This window comes from Notamacropus eugenii, chromosome 1, assembly GCF_028372415.1.
Source record: "Notamacropus eugenii isolate mMacEug1 chromosome 1, mMacEug1.pri_v2, whole genome shotgun sequence".
In the NCBI taxonomy this organism is placed as follows: domain Eukaryota; kingdom Metazoa; phylum Chordata; class Mammalia; order Diprotodontia; family Macropodidae; genus Notamacropus; species Notamacropus eugenii.
Genome location: NC_092872.1, coordinates 634,524,952 through 634,540,336, shown reverse-complemented (window position 1 = coordinate 634,540,336; position 15,385 = coordinate 634,524,952).

The following is a 15,385-nucleotide window of genomic DNA, read 5'->3' as shown; positions in this document are numbered from 1 at the left end:
AGACTGGATTCTTCTTCATTCATTTTTCCCATACAAGAAATCCATCCACCTGGTTCCAGATACTAGGCTACATAGATAGATATAGATATAGATAGATAGATAGATAGATAGATAGATAGATAGATAGATAGATAGATGATAGATAGATAGATAGATAGATAGATAGATAGATAGATAGATAGATAGATAGATATACAGGCCTTGAGGACCAATTTTGATGATGTTAAAAACATGTCCCTGCTTATAACTCATAGCAAATTTCTATCATACGGGTAGACAAAGTGGGAGTTTGCTGTAGTAATGCTGGATCTACTGGTTATTAGATCAATACTAAGGCATCTAAATTATAGTAAGAAGCTACAAGTGGATAAGATCTTGCTATTTTCATCTGAATTTGTAGTCATTCCATGGTCTAAGCAAGACTTAAAATTACTGTTTGAACGGGTCATATGCAGTTCCTGAAGTATCTCCTTCTTTCAGAATGATATGAGTGTAATTGTTGTCGTTCTGTTCATCCTTCATTTTCGAAGAGGGCCGTGACATCAGAGAAATGATGACATGACATAATTAGACAAAGGTAGAGAGGCTTGTGAAACAAAGATGTGAATCTATTATGTTGTGAAGCTAAAGTCAGGAATCTGTTGTTTTTGTTTTAAGGAATAAGATTTCAGTACAGACAGTTATGTTAGTGAAGCATAGTAACTCATAAGCTATCTTGTCTCACCTTAACAGGAAATCTGATTTTACTTATATTTGTTATTTAATCTGGAATTAGAACAAGTGCAGAAATGCATGCTAACTACTTAAGTCACCTTAAAGATATTCCCACTGCTTAAAGAGATTCTGAGAGCAGTAGTCTATGTTTATATCTATTTGAACACGGTTAATAACAACATGTTTTACTCTAAATGATGTTTCATATGTTCTCTATATACAATTTGAAGTTATTGTATTTATATTTCCCAAATCTTTAATTGTTTGTTATTAAGCTTAAAGCAAAATCATTTGTGTAATATTAAACTTAGGTATGAAAAAAAAGAAAGAAATATCCTTGTGCACCCATACTAACTGTTTCCCCTTTCACTCTTTCAGTGCTTAAACGGAGGTCTTTTGGTCCTCCTCTAGGATCAACATGTGCTATGAATAAAAAGTAGGGAGTAGGAAGATAAATCAAGGATCGTGGTATCCATCTGTGGGCCATTGAATTCCATCCCCCACATTCCTAAAACTTCCTTGGGACTTCCAATGGATGAGTATCTACAGGTGAGTGTTGAACAAAATGTCCCTAGATACTCCCCAGGATGATATTTGGGTCCTGTGCTCATGACTCCTACCTTTTTTTCTGAATCTCCATAGGCAAAGGTGAAGGTGTTTTACTAGTATTCCTGACACAAGTCCCAAGATTCTTAGGAACTGGGACTAACCAACCTTACCAGCAGTAGCTCATCAGTGCTCAATCCTACTCTTTCCCACACAGGCTTCTAGTATAGGTCAGAGGGTTAAAATGCACATTAATGGATAAATAAGCTATATAACGTTTTGGAGAGAAAGACATTGATGTAAGGACAAAAGAGCCAAAGAATGGAAGAGAGTAATGAAAATTATTATATTTAGGGAGGATTCTGGGAAAATGGCAGAGTAGGTCAGAAAATTCCAAATTCTCAAGATTTTCCCCCACAGAAGAGTTAAAATAGCACCTTAGGGCAAATAAAGTGTGAGTGGAGATAAATAAGAATATGGGCACAACTAGGGTTTTCCTGAGACAATTTAAAATCAGAAGAAAAATCCCAGGAGGAGGTTTGGTCCCTGTGAAGAGTAAACAAACACCTTCAGACTAGGTTCCTTTTAACAACAAACTGCAAGTCCTGGGCTTAGTTGATTTGAGAGGCTGCCTTGGCCCCAGCCACAGGAACATTACCTCTGGGACAGTAAGGGGAACTGGGTCTTTGAGTCTGGGAAGATGGAGGGAACCTCTGATGATAAGGAATGCCAGACCGAGCTGAGAAGAGCTGGGGGGGTGGGTGGGAAGGAAGCAGAAGAATCCAGCATATGCTCAGTGAATACAAAAGCTGTGGGCACTTGCAGGAGGCTGGAGGTTAGACTCTGGTTGCAGACAGGAGGGGGAAACCAAAGATCTGGGGTAAGAGGCACCATTTTCCATAAAAATTAAGCTGTCACCACACAAAAAATGCACAGGCAAAGGAGAAAGAATCTAACCATAAAAACCATTATGAGAATATTGGAGAATATTGAAGTAAAGAAATCCCCAAAGAGTAATGTCAAATGGTCACCTGCCAAAAAAAGAATTCCTAGAAGATCTTTAAAAAAAGATTAAAAATCAGATGACAGAGATGGAGGAAAAATTAAAAGAAAAATAAGAATAATCCAAGAAAAACAGGAAGGTTACAAAAGGAAAGTCAACCAATTAGAAAAGGAAATCCAGGATCTTACAGAAGAAAATGACACCTTGAAAATTAGAATTGGGCAAAGTGAAGCCAGTGAAATTAAAAGAGATCAAGAAATAATTAACCAAAATTTGGATAATGAAAAAATAGAAGACAAAGTGAAACATCTTATAATAAAAACAACAGATTTGGAGAACAGATAAAGAAGAGAAAATATAAAAATAATCAAACTGAAAGTTTTGATCAAAAAAAGAATCTTGATACAATAATGCAAGAAATAATTAAAGAAAATTGTCCTGAAGCATTAGGACAAAGAGGGGAAAGTAGAAATAGAAAAAAAATCCATTGATCATCACTTAAAAAGATCCTATGAGGAAAACTCATAGGAATATCATAGTCAAATTCAAAAACCCCCAGCTCAAGGATAAAACACTAAAAGTATCAAGATTAAAAAATTTAAAGATGCTGAGGCCACAATTAGACTCACACAAGAGCTAGCAGCATTAAAGGACCATAGGTCTTAGAACCTAATATATTGAAGAGCAAAAGAACTGGAGCTCCAGCCGAAAATATCATACCCTGAAAGGCTAAGTATTATCCAGAATGAAAAAAAATGGACATTTGATAAACTCTCAGACTTTCAAGACTTTGTTTTAAAAAATTCTGAATTAATAGAAGATTTGACATACAAGAACCCAAAGAAATATAAGGTACCTACCAAAGACTGATTACAAGGGATTCATATGGACAAACTATTTACTTTTTACTTTACATATGTGTGTGTATGTGTATGTGTGTGTGTGTGTGTGTGTGTATAAAATGTATGTCTGTGATTCTTATTAATAATTGGGTAACTTATAAGTAGGATTGGGGAAAACCTGAGTAGGATATGAATTTAAAAAGTAAAACCATTTAGGAACAGCCAAAAAGAGTAATGACAATACAAATGAGGTGCAAGAGGAAGAATTGATACAGAGGAATGGGTTTAAGAGGGAACAATAATTAGAAGAGTAAAAAAGTTTTCTAAATTCAGAAGAAATTAAATGGTAGGGGCATGGGTGGGGCAGAGGACAAGGGAGAGATCTTTAGAGGGGAGGGGAAGGGAATAGGCAAAAGGGGGTTATAGAATGATGTTTAGATTTATGGGAATGGGAGGATAGGGGAGGGATCCTTGAGGGGGGTAGGCAAGTAATAGGAAGGCAAGGCAGTAGGTAGAAGTAAAGTAGAGGAGGCAGGAGGGATAGAAAACAAGAGATATGCACAAACATAAAAAACAAAGATCAGGTGTAGAATAGGTTTGGGAAAGTGTGTGTGTGTGTGTGTGTGTGTGTGTGTGTGTGTGTGTGTGTGTGTGTGTGTACGGGGAATGCCAAGATTTGGTTGCTGGGGAGTAAACATCACCAGCTTCACTCAGACTGCAGTAGAATCTGGAGAGTTCACAAGATAGACAAATGTCTTATGACTTCTCTAGCCCCCCTAAAGACTGGAATCACAAGAGTCTTAGAATGTTGTCGTTGTTTGTCCTGCCTTCTCAAAGAGGACCATGCCATCAGGAAGATGATGCCATGAATGGCAAGTGAATTGGATTTAAGTGAGGCAGGGCTGTGTTACGTCACCAGCTTTAATCTCTCTTCTGGTGCCATTTGGGTCCAGTGGCAAGATATGGACCACAATGACAGGAGATATACATGCACACACACACACACAGGCATACCTAAATACAAGCACACTAACCAAATTAAAAATGGAAGAGTTGAAAGATTACATTGTGTATGAAAGACAGTATAACTATATTTATATATCATGAATGCATTGACCAACAAGTTAGAATCAGAAGACATGGGTTTGAGGGGTTTTGTTGTTTTTTTTTTTTTTGTTTCGTATTCTTTCAGTTGGGTCCAACTCTCTATGATCCACTTTGGAGTTTTCTTGGCAAAGATACTGGAGTGGTTTGCCATTTTCTTCTCCAGCTCATCCATCTCAGAGGAAGAAACTGAAGCAAACAAAGTTAAGTGTCTTGCCAGGGTCACACAGCTAGCAAGTGTCTGAAGCCAGATTTGAACCCAGGAAGATGAGTGTCCTTGACTCCAGATCCAGTACTCTATCCACTGTGCTACCTAGCTGCCCACATGGGTTTGCATCTAGGCTTTATTTCTTAGTAGAGTCTTGGTGCTCAACTGAGATCCCAATAAAAGCCACTGCAGTTTACTAATGTTAGCAGGAGGTGGCAGAATGACACAATTCATCAGAGATGCTTGTTGAGGTCTATGGAATAGCTCTACAAAGAGAAAAGACATCAGGGGAGATGGCAGCTCGCAGTTCAATGATGTTCCCAGAGCACATCAGCATTGAATGAATAGATGAAACGTATTAAATATTTACTATGTGCACAAAACTGTACTAAGCTTTGGGTCTACAAATAGAAGAGTAAGCAGCCCCAGCTCTCAAGGTGCTCACATTTTACTAGGGAATTTCAGTTACAAGTTAGATGGAAAGGTCCCAGTGACTCTAGGGTGTAGCAGCAAAGCAGATTGGCAATGCCTCTTCTTCAATGTCATTTCCACTGGAGAAATCAAATCAAACCTTTTGACAGTGCCAAGGACTTTGTGGGTAAGAACTTCCCTTCTGGGTCAGAGCAGCTGCCAGGCTGCATCTTCTCAGGGATGATTCACTAACCCAATAGACTGCTCAACCAACTGCAAATCATATTCTGAACAAGTGATATTTTTTCATCCAATTGGTTTTTCTTATGAATTATTAGATGTCATTTAAGAAGACCCTGTCATGCTCTGAACAAGTGATATTTTTTCATCCAATTGGTTTTTCTTATGAATTATTAGATGTCATTTAAGAAGACCCTGTCATGCTCTGGGGCCTAAAGCAATCAGCACAAGGTCTTCTAAAAACAGGAGTATCTATTAAAGCAGAAGCTTTCACCATCAACAGGGAATCCTTTCATTTGGAAATGAAAGAATCTCTACCATAATAGCAGTAAACACCTTAGTGCTCACACATCTCCTTTTTTTCACATCATGATGCTAATAATCAGAGTTATCAAAGAGGATTTTCTCTCTGGTGGTATTTCTCAAGAAGTTTTGCATAAATTTAACATGTGCATCATGTTCTGTGTGGAGAACAGGCCAAAAGTTTTGTCCTAAAAACTCAAATGCTCTATGGTAATCAACAATTAACACAGCAGGTTCATGTATTCCTCGCACCTTTCAGTCAAATATGTGGTATAAAGGTATCGTTTGTTGCAGAAAGCCATTTGCAAAAGCCAGCATATTTTCATCAATAATAATTTTATTACATGTGGAAATAATTCATACAAAAATCTTACAAGGATGAGAAAGAAGGTATATGAGTCGATAATTTAATATCTCTTAATTGCTTTTGGGAGGGTAGTATTGCTAGTAGAGCTTTATCCCATTCTCTTTTGACCTTCCTCTTGCTGAGATGTCTTATAAAGTAATAATCCCTCAATATTTTCAAGATTTTGTCCCTGCTAGTACAGATTTCATTCATGTGTATTTGATCTGGCCCAATTCTTCTTCCATACTTTGTCTCCTTAAATGCAGTTCTGCTTCCTCATAAAGTACATAAAGGAGTGAGTCCCCAGCGTCCAAATGTAGTGATGCCACTGTCCTTGACAATGAAGACAGATTGTTATGGAAAACTTACATGTTTTACACAGGGGCATGACAAAGTCCTACAACCAGGTGGGAAATTATATGGTATCTGCCTTGAGGCCTCTCCTTAAATAGAGAATCTGAAAGGAGCTTTCTAATGTGCACCATCCACCCTCTTGAATAAGAAGGAAGGAAGGGCCCACAGGCCAGGGCTACCGAGGAGGTGTGACTTGCTAAGGTGATAAGTTTCTGGAGATAATGGTAAAGTCTAAAAGAGCAGCCAGGTGGGAAACACTTTCCTCACAACCCTGTGAGTTAGTCATTACCAGTATCGTTATCTTATGTTGGTGAGTTAGGGGATGTCTACCCCAAGCATGTGAAGACTTTCCCCAACAGAATGGGCCAATGAGAACTATTTGTTCCAACAGCCACGAAGGCAGCTGAAGCAGATTCTATGGAGCACTTAGAGCTTGGTCAGGTGTCTAAGACATTGAGGTTATCCCCTACATCCTGGGCCATCACCAGTCATCTTGACTTTTGGTTGGTTGGTTGATTGTTATCCTTAATCTTCGAAGAGGACCAAAATGACATCACCATGATAAAATAAAATTTCAGTGTGTCTGACTGTGGCTGATCAGACCAATATGAGCTTGCAATGCTCTACCACACGTTGGGCACAGAGAGTCCGTTTGAATATTTGGGGTGGATGCTCCAAATTTGCGCATCTTATGTTTACTTTGTGCTGTCTCAATTCTGCTTAGCTCAAAGAGCACAGCATCCTTTCTGATATGCGCACCCCATGCTGAGCGGTCCTGTGCCAGTATCCCCCATGTTGCACAGTCAAATCCAAAGTTCTTGAGAGAGACCTTGAGAATGTCCTTGTATCACTTCTTCTGACCACCATGTGATCACCTGCCCCATGTGAGTTCTCCATAAAATAGTCTTTTGGGCAAGGGTACATTTTGCATTTGAACAACGTGGCCAGCCCATTGGAGTTGCGCTCTCTGAAATATAGTTTGAATACTTGGCAGTTCAGCTCGAGTCTGGTACCTTATCCTGCCAGGTGATCCTCAGAATCTTCCTAAGATAATTCAAATGGAAGTGATTCAGTTCCCTGGCATGGAACTGGTAGATTGTCCATGTTTCACAAGCATATAACAATGAAGTCAGCACAACGGCTCTGTAGACCCTCAGTTCAGTAGTCATTCTAATACCTCTTCTCTCCCAAACTTTTCTTCAGAGCCTCCCAAACACTGAGCTAGCTCTGGCAATGCATGCATCAACCTCATTGTCAATGTGTACATCCCTGGAAAGTATACTACCAAGGTAAGTGAAATTATCCACAACATTCAAAACTTCTCCATTTGTTTTAACCAATGGTTCCATGTATAGATGGTGTGGTGGTGGCTGATAGAGCACCTGTGTTTTCTTGTTGTTAATTATTAGACCAAAATTAGCACAGGCACCAGAGAATTGATCCATACTTTGTTGCATCTCAGCTTCAGAGGCTGCATTGAGTGCACAATCATCTGCAAACAGAAAATCATGCACCAACACTCCCTCCACTTTGGTCTTGGCTTGTAGCCTTTTCAAATTGAAGAACTTATCATCAGTATGGTAATTGACTTTGATGCCATGTTCAAACTCATTGAAAGTATTTGACAACATGGCTGAAAATGTTAAAAATCATGGGAGCAAGTGCACAGCCCTGTTTCACTCCATTGTTGATTAGGAAGGCAAGAGAGCATTGTCCACTATTCAGAACCTGGGCAAACATGCCACCATGAAATTGACATACTTCTCCAGGCAACCAAGTTTTGACATAATTTTCCATAAGCCCTCACAACTAACAGTGTCAAAGGCCTTGGTCAGATCTATAAACCTTGTGTACAGACCTCTGTTCTGCTTCTGGCATTTCTCCTGGGGTTGTTGGGCAGCAAACACCACATCAACTGTTCCTCGGCCCTTTCTGAAACCACACTGGCTCTCAGGTACATGACCATCTTCCAAGTGAAGGATCAGTCTATTAAGGAGGACTCTAGCAAGAATTTTGCCAGCAATGACTAACAGAGAGACCCCCTGTGATTGTCACAGGACAATCTATTCTCTTTATAGAGATGGACAATGGAGGCATCCTTGAATTCCTGGGGAATAACCTCCTCTTACCATATAACTTGGAAAATTTCAGTCAGTTTTTGTATGAGCAATGGTCCCCCTACCTTGTAAATCTCAGCTGGAATAGAATCAGCGCCAGGTGCTTTGTCACATGAAAGGAACCTAATGGCACTCAAAACCTGTTCTTCAGTTAGAAATTCAGCTACAGAGGGATTGACTTCAACCTGAGGTAAATGGTCAATGGCCTCAGCATTGATTGATGATAGTCTGTTGAGAACACTATGCAAGTGTTCAGACCATCTCTCTAGTACCATGTCCTTATCACTAATCAATGTGGCTCCATCAGCACTGAGTAGTTGCGATGCACCATAGGTTTTTGGTCCATAAATAGCTTTCAGGGAATCATAGCTTTGGATTGTTACTATCAGCATAAAACTGAATTTCATTTGCCTTCTTACTGAGCCAGGAATCCTGCATCTCTCTAAGCTTTGCTTGTACTTTACTTTTGATGGAATTAAGTGCTGCCTTCTTAGAGATGGATGAACTATCCTGCTGGTAAATCCTGTGTAGTTCACATTTTTCACTTAGCAGCTTCTAAATTTCCCCATCATTTTCATCAAATCAGTCTTGGTGTTTGCAAGTGTTCTGACCTAGATGTGCAAATGCAGTGATGTGCACCAAATCTCTAAAACCTGACCACTTCTTTTCTGCTCCACTGTTGTCAACTGTGTATTGGCTCAACTTTCCCTCCAAGTTAACAACAAACTGTTGATACTCAGAAAAGAGCTCTAATTTATTGACATTAATTCTTCTGGTAGTCATTTTGCCTTGGGGGCAGCACTTTTGATGAATGCAAATATTTAGCTTGAAAAGGATAAGTCTATGATCAGTCCAGCACTCTGTATCACACATCGCCTTTGTCTCACATCTTGTCTGTCTCTTCTCCTTACAATTACGTAGTCTATTAGATGCCAATGTTTGCTGCAAGGGTGCATCCATGAAATTTTATTGTGTTTAAATAAACAGAAAACAGTGTTGGTGATGAGAAGGTCATGCAATGCACAAGTCTTCAGCAGTAAATGACCGTTGCAGTTGCTGTTTCCATCTCCATTCCACCCTAGGACTCCCTGCCAAGTCTGGTGGTCTGAGCCTACTCTAGCATCAAAGTCATCTAAAGTTATGAGCTTGTCTTTTATTAAAGGGATTTGTTCTGTGAAGTTTGGATTCAGTCAAAGGGCCACACTCAAGGGCCTAGAGGGCCATATGGGGTCTTGAAGCCACAAGTTCTCCACCCCCGTATTAGATAACACCCCTAAGGTGTTATCTGAAGTTTATATCTCACTAAAAGCATAACAGAGTGTTCTCCCCATGGAAGACTCTTAACAATGTTGTTTTCTTTAAGTTGAATGAATGAAATCCATCTTCTCTAGGCTGCTCATTCACAGTGGTATGGTCTCCAGTCCTCTCACGTCCTAACACTTTATCATAGATACATTCCAATTTGTCAGTCTCCTAAAATGTGGTGCCCAGAACTAAAAAAAAAAGCAATGCCTGAGATGGGGTTGGAACAGAACAAAGATTCTATCCAATATAATCCTCAATGCAGTCAAAGAGAGGGAAAGTAGACAGGGACTTTCCCCAAAGTTTCTTCAAGTTGTCTCCATTCTAAATCTAACATTTTGAGTCTCTTAAGTATATGTGCATGACCAAGTGCATGTCAGCCATCTAAATAAGTGATACTGATGTGCTCTCTTAAAGAAAGGTAGGGTGACAGAGTGGACTAAACTCTGCGTTTGGCTTTTTAGAAGACCTGCCTTCAAATTACCACTTTGATATTGACCTTCTGTATAACCCTGAGGGAGTCATTTAACTTTTCTGAGCCTCAGTTCCTTATAACATGTATAACTGTGAAATGAAGGGATTGGACTAGGTAATCTCCAAAGCCCCTGCCAGTTCTCCTGTTAGTCAACTTTGTTGTGTTGTTTCAGTCCTATCCAACCCTTCATGATCCTATTTGGGGTTTTCTTGGCAAAGATACTGAAGTGGTTTGCCATTTCCTTCCTCAGCATTCAGAATCATTGGGATGGGGTGGGTATGATAGGGCAGAAGTAGGTTAAGCATTGAGGAATGAGTCCAAATAGGTTATCCTTGGTGGTGTTAACCCAGAACTGGAAAGTTGAGGTGGGGTGGTATCAGTTGCATGGATAGTACCTGGGCAGGAAAAAGGCAGGTCCAAAACTCAATAGAAGCCTTCAAACAAGGCAAAAGTTTTGATTGGCCACAGATGGCCCCTGCCTGGCAATAAGCAGGAATTTTGTACTAACTAGGGCCCCCAAAAGGGTCATGGGCCCCACAAAAAGTGTATGAGTATGGTACCTACATTAATCCTAAAATGAATGACAATTGTAAGATGGTCATTACTGGTAAAGTGCGATTTTGACTATTCATCCACCCCACTACTCACATTCGAAGATTGGGTTTCCTAGGTGATAACCACCCAAGGTTCAAAGTACTTGTGGTCAGTTGCTCTTAAAACTATAGTAGACATGCTCCCATAGATTTACTAACCTTTAGTAATCAGCCAGCTGATACAATTACCTCAAAGCAAAGGGATTTAGTGAAATAGAATAGCATTAAGGGTAATAATGAAAAATTCCTCCTATGTACCTGGGATGCACTCTTCCCCAGATGCACACAACAATGGGAAAATCAGTTATTACCAAAGAGTACAACTATCCCTCCTACATAGCCAGCCCCCATCATCTAGAAAATCCACATAAAACTTCTTGGTCCTCCCTTCACATCAGAGAAGTCCAAATTTTTTCTTTTTTTCTTTTATGGAGTTTTATGGAGTTTATAGTACTTTACTGTAAATTTGTGTTGTTTTTAGCCATACACTCTGTGTCATCTACTGGCCTTTGTGTGTCATCTGCAGTTTCCACAAAACTCCCCCAAAATTCCCATTTATTGTCTTATGCTGACCCATGATATATTAAAGCAGTGATGGTGAAAGTTGCAATGTGGAAGGGGTAACTGTACTCTAGAAGAGACGTATACACATAGGACACATCCTTTCATCATCACCACAACCACCATCACTATACTCTTCCTTACATCACCTCTCCTCACTACCCTTCCTTTACCCTGGAAGAGGCAAAAGGAGAAAAGTGAAGAAAGATTTCCTTTTAGGATCTGGGTTTTTACCCCAACATAGGCTCTTTTCTCAACTATCAGGAATGGCTATTGTCAGAGAGAAGAGATTGAAGCTATTATTGAAGGACACTTAGAGAGCCTGACTGATCCTCCAACCATCCAATGGCTAAACTTTGTGTCTCCTAAAAGAATAAGATATTTGTTATTCAGTTGTGTCTGACTCTTTGTGACCCTATTTGGGATTTTCTTGGCAAAGATACTAGAGTGGTTTGCCATTTCCCTTTTCAGCTCATTCTATAGATGAGGAAACTGAGACAAATAGGGTTAAGTGACTTGCCTAGGGTCACATGGCTAGTAAATGTCTAAGGCCAGATTTGAACTCAGGAAGATGAGTCTTTCTGACTCTAGGCCTGGCACTCTATCCACCATGCCACCTAACTGTCCAAGCAGTAAAGTATCTTAAAATATAAACACTCCTTTATAATACTTTTACAATGGCCTATCAAAGTCTGATGAGTCACCTCAGATTCTGAAAGGAGTGAAGCCTCATGCTTCATTGTGTCTGTGAACTGCCCTTAACATCCTGAAATTTCTTCAGGTAGGCTTAGGGGACTCAGAGGGACCCTCTGATGTTAGAGGGGGCAATATGGACCCTATCCCTGTCTTTCCCCTCAGCCAAGTCAATACCATCCCAGAGAGCAGCCCAAACACAAGTTCCTTCTACCATGATATAAAAGCAGAAAGAGCATTGGACTGGGAAATGGAGGACCAGGGTTTCTGTCCTATCTCTGTCATTTACTTCCTTTGTGATCTGGGAAAAGTTGCTTCATGTTTCTAGACCTTAGTTCCTTACTTTTAAAATGAAGAATTTTAACTAGATGATTTATAAGACTCCTTCAGGACCAAATCCTGTGATCATAAGTATTTGCTGACGATCTGAAATTTTGGCCCTTTTCAACAGATTCCAACACTGTAGCATAGGGACTCTTTTATCTCCACACTAGCAATTTGAAGGAGGGAGGTTTTTAGTCTAATGAGTGCCCAGCACTCATTAGAGAAGTTAAGAACCTTGTCCAAAGTCCCATAGTTAGTCACTTAACCAACTACAATTATCCACCCAAATCCAAATTCTCCATTTATAGACATGATCCTGACTCATTTTGTCATATCCTAGGGTTTCCCAAAGTTACTGAGCTACATGCAACATAGAATGAACTTCAAATACCAAGTTGGAGTGAGGTGAGCATTCAATGACATGGCAGACAAGAAATAATAGGTTCCTAATTGCCTGGAAATAGCACCAGTCCTCAAGTTCTGCTGCAATTTTCACCCCCGTGTTTCTTTATCATGATGATTTTTCATTTTCATTAAATGCCAGCACTTGTTTTCATGCTCCTACAGAGAGAACATAAAAGACAAGTAGATACAGACAGTCCCTGTCTAGTGGCCTCTAATTTTAGACAGATATTTTCAGTGGGTATGTAATACTAAGCCCCTACTTCAAGCTGTACTAAGTATCTGAAGCCAAAAGACTCAGAGAAACTGGATTTAGATTCCAGCTCTGCCACTTACTAGTTGCAAAACCTTGGGAAAAACACAATCCTCTGGGTCTTGATTTCTTCATCTGTAAAATAGAGAGCCTATATTTCTAAAGTGTTTTCCATCTCTAAGATCCTATGACATGCAGCATCATAAGTCGCCATAAAGACATGTAGATGAGACACAGTGTAGAGCAAAGAGAGTGGAAAATGAAGCCACAGGAAGGATAAGATTGATTTAGCTTCAATGTAACTCTTCTTCTGAGATTACTTCTCTAACCCATAGTAGAAAGGGTAGCTTCAGTTTTCACAGGCATAGTTGCTACTCTTTCAGTGTCCTAGGGGTTTCCTTTGGGTGGCTATTTTCATAACACTTATTCATGAGCCCCCATAACAGTGCTTCTCCTTAACAATCAGCCAACAGACTAAATTCTTCAATAAAGGTATTTTCTCAAATGGCACAACCAGATGAGTACTTTACAAAGCATTCAAAAAATGGAATGCAACCTCCTACAAATATACAAAGTCTATAGGAGAAAGAATGAGAATGAACTTAAAGTACAATAGTAGTGAAGCACATGCGCCTAAGAAAATTCAGACCTCCAGAATTTCAGGGCGTTGGTATCCTTTCTAAAAAAGATGACAGGTAGCTCCCACCAGGCTTTTCTCAGTGGAATTCCTTGGGTGCTGCCAGGCCTAGAGGCCTGAGGACTACCCGAGTCTTACCTTACCTATTGCAGGTCTTCGGCTGGCCAAACTGGATAAACGTATGAGAGAAGAGACTTTCCAGAGTCAAACGAGGGTTAGGCTTTATTCAGGGTCTTGGTTACATGTGCAGGGGGAACTCTTCCTTAGGAGAGAGGAAAATCTCCCAAGGAGGCAAAGATCTTACAGTAAGAGAATGGAAATGGGAGAAGTGGAAGTGGGGAGAGAGGGGAAAGGGAAGAAAGAAGAGAGGAGAGAAGGAAGAGGGACCTTCTGTCCTCTAAGGGCCCCTCAGTGCTAAGAGCGCCTTCAGGCTTTCCTGACCCTACTTAAGCTCTCTGGCCGCATAGTTTGCACCTGAATACCGTGCCTGTTAGATAACAATAGGTGTGCTCAGATCTGGGCCAATCTCGAGGGCGGGGATGCTCTCTCCCAGCACTTTTCTCACGGGAAGAGACAGAAATGCACGAGATAGCTAGGTCTCACACCTCAATTCCCTGCTGTTCCCTGGGGGGCCTCATGAGAACTCCAAGGTTTAGAAGTTCTCACCTTTACCCGCCTGAGACTGTCCACATGGAACTGAGCTTACACCCCCAACAGGGTGCCTTCTTCAGTGAGCAGCTACAGTATATTTTACCACCATTTATTTTGTCCAACTTCAAGCACTGGCTCAAGCACTGGGTAGTATAGTACTCTCTTCGGCTAGAGTACTAAATGTTCTTTTTTTTTTCAGAATCAAATATTTATTTGAGAAAAACAAATACACTTTTCTCTTTGATCAAACTACTGATTAAGAGCGAAAAACATGTGATCAGAAATCAATTCCTAAAATCCTTTGCTGGTCTAAACAGAGAGACTTTCACCCCTTTTATTCTGCAAAGGTAAATTATTTAACAAGAGAATGATGTTGACACCATAAGGTTCCTATAGCTTTTTTCTTCTTTTTTTTTATTTTTTTATTAATTTATTTATTTAACTTTTAACATTCATTTTCACAAAATTTTGGGTTACAAATTTTCTCCCCTTTTGTCCCCTCCCCCCCAAAACACTGAGCATTCTAATTGCCCCTATCACCAATCTGCTCTCTCTTCTATCATCCCTCTCTGCCCTTGTCTCCATCTTCTCTTTTGTCCTGTGGGGCCAGATAACTTTCTATACCCCTTTACCTATATTTCTTATTTCCTAGTGGCAAGAACATTACTTGACAGTTGTTCCTAACACTTTGAATTCCAACTTCTTTACCTCCCTCCGTCCCCACCCCTTCCCTTTGGAGGGCAAGCAATTCAATATAGGCCAAATCTGTGTAGTTTTGCAAATGACTTCCATAATAGTTGTGTTGTATAAGACTAACTATATTTCCCTCCATCCTATCTTGTCCCCCATTACTTCTATTCTCTTTTGATCCTGTCCCTCCCCATGAGTGTCGATCTCAAATTGCTCCCTCCTCCCCATGCCCTCCCTTCCATCATCCCCCCCACCCTACTTATCCCCTTATCCCCCACTTTCCTGTATTGTTAAGATAGGTTTTCATACCAAAATGAGTGTGCATTTTATTCCTTCCTCTAGTGGAATGTGATGAGAGTAAGCTTAATGTTTTTCTCTCACCTCCTCTCTTTATCCCTCCACTAATAAGTCTTTTGCTTGCCTCTTTTATGAGAGATAATTTGCCCCATTCCATTTCTCCCTTTCTCCTCCCAATATATTTCTCTCTCACTGCTTGATTTCATTTTTTTGAGATATGATCCCATCCTCTTCAATTCACTCTCTGCACTCTGTCTCTAAGTGTGTGTGCGTGTGTGCATGTGTGTGTGTGTGTAATCCCACCCAGTACCCAGATACT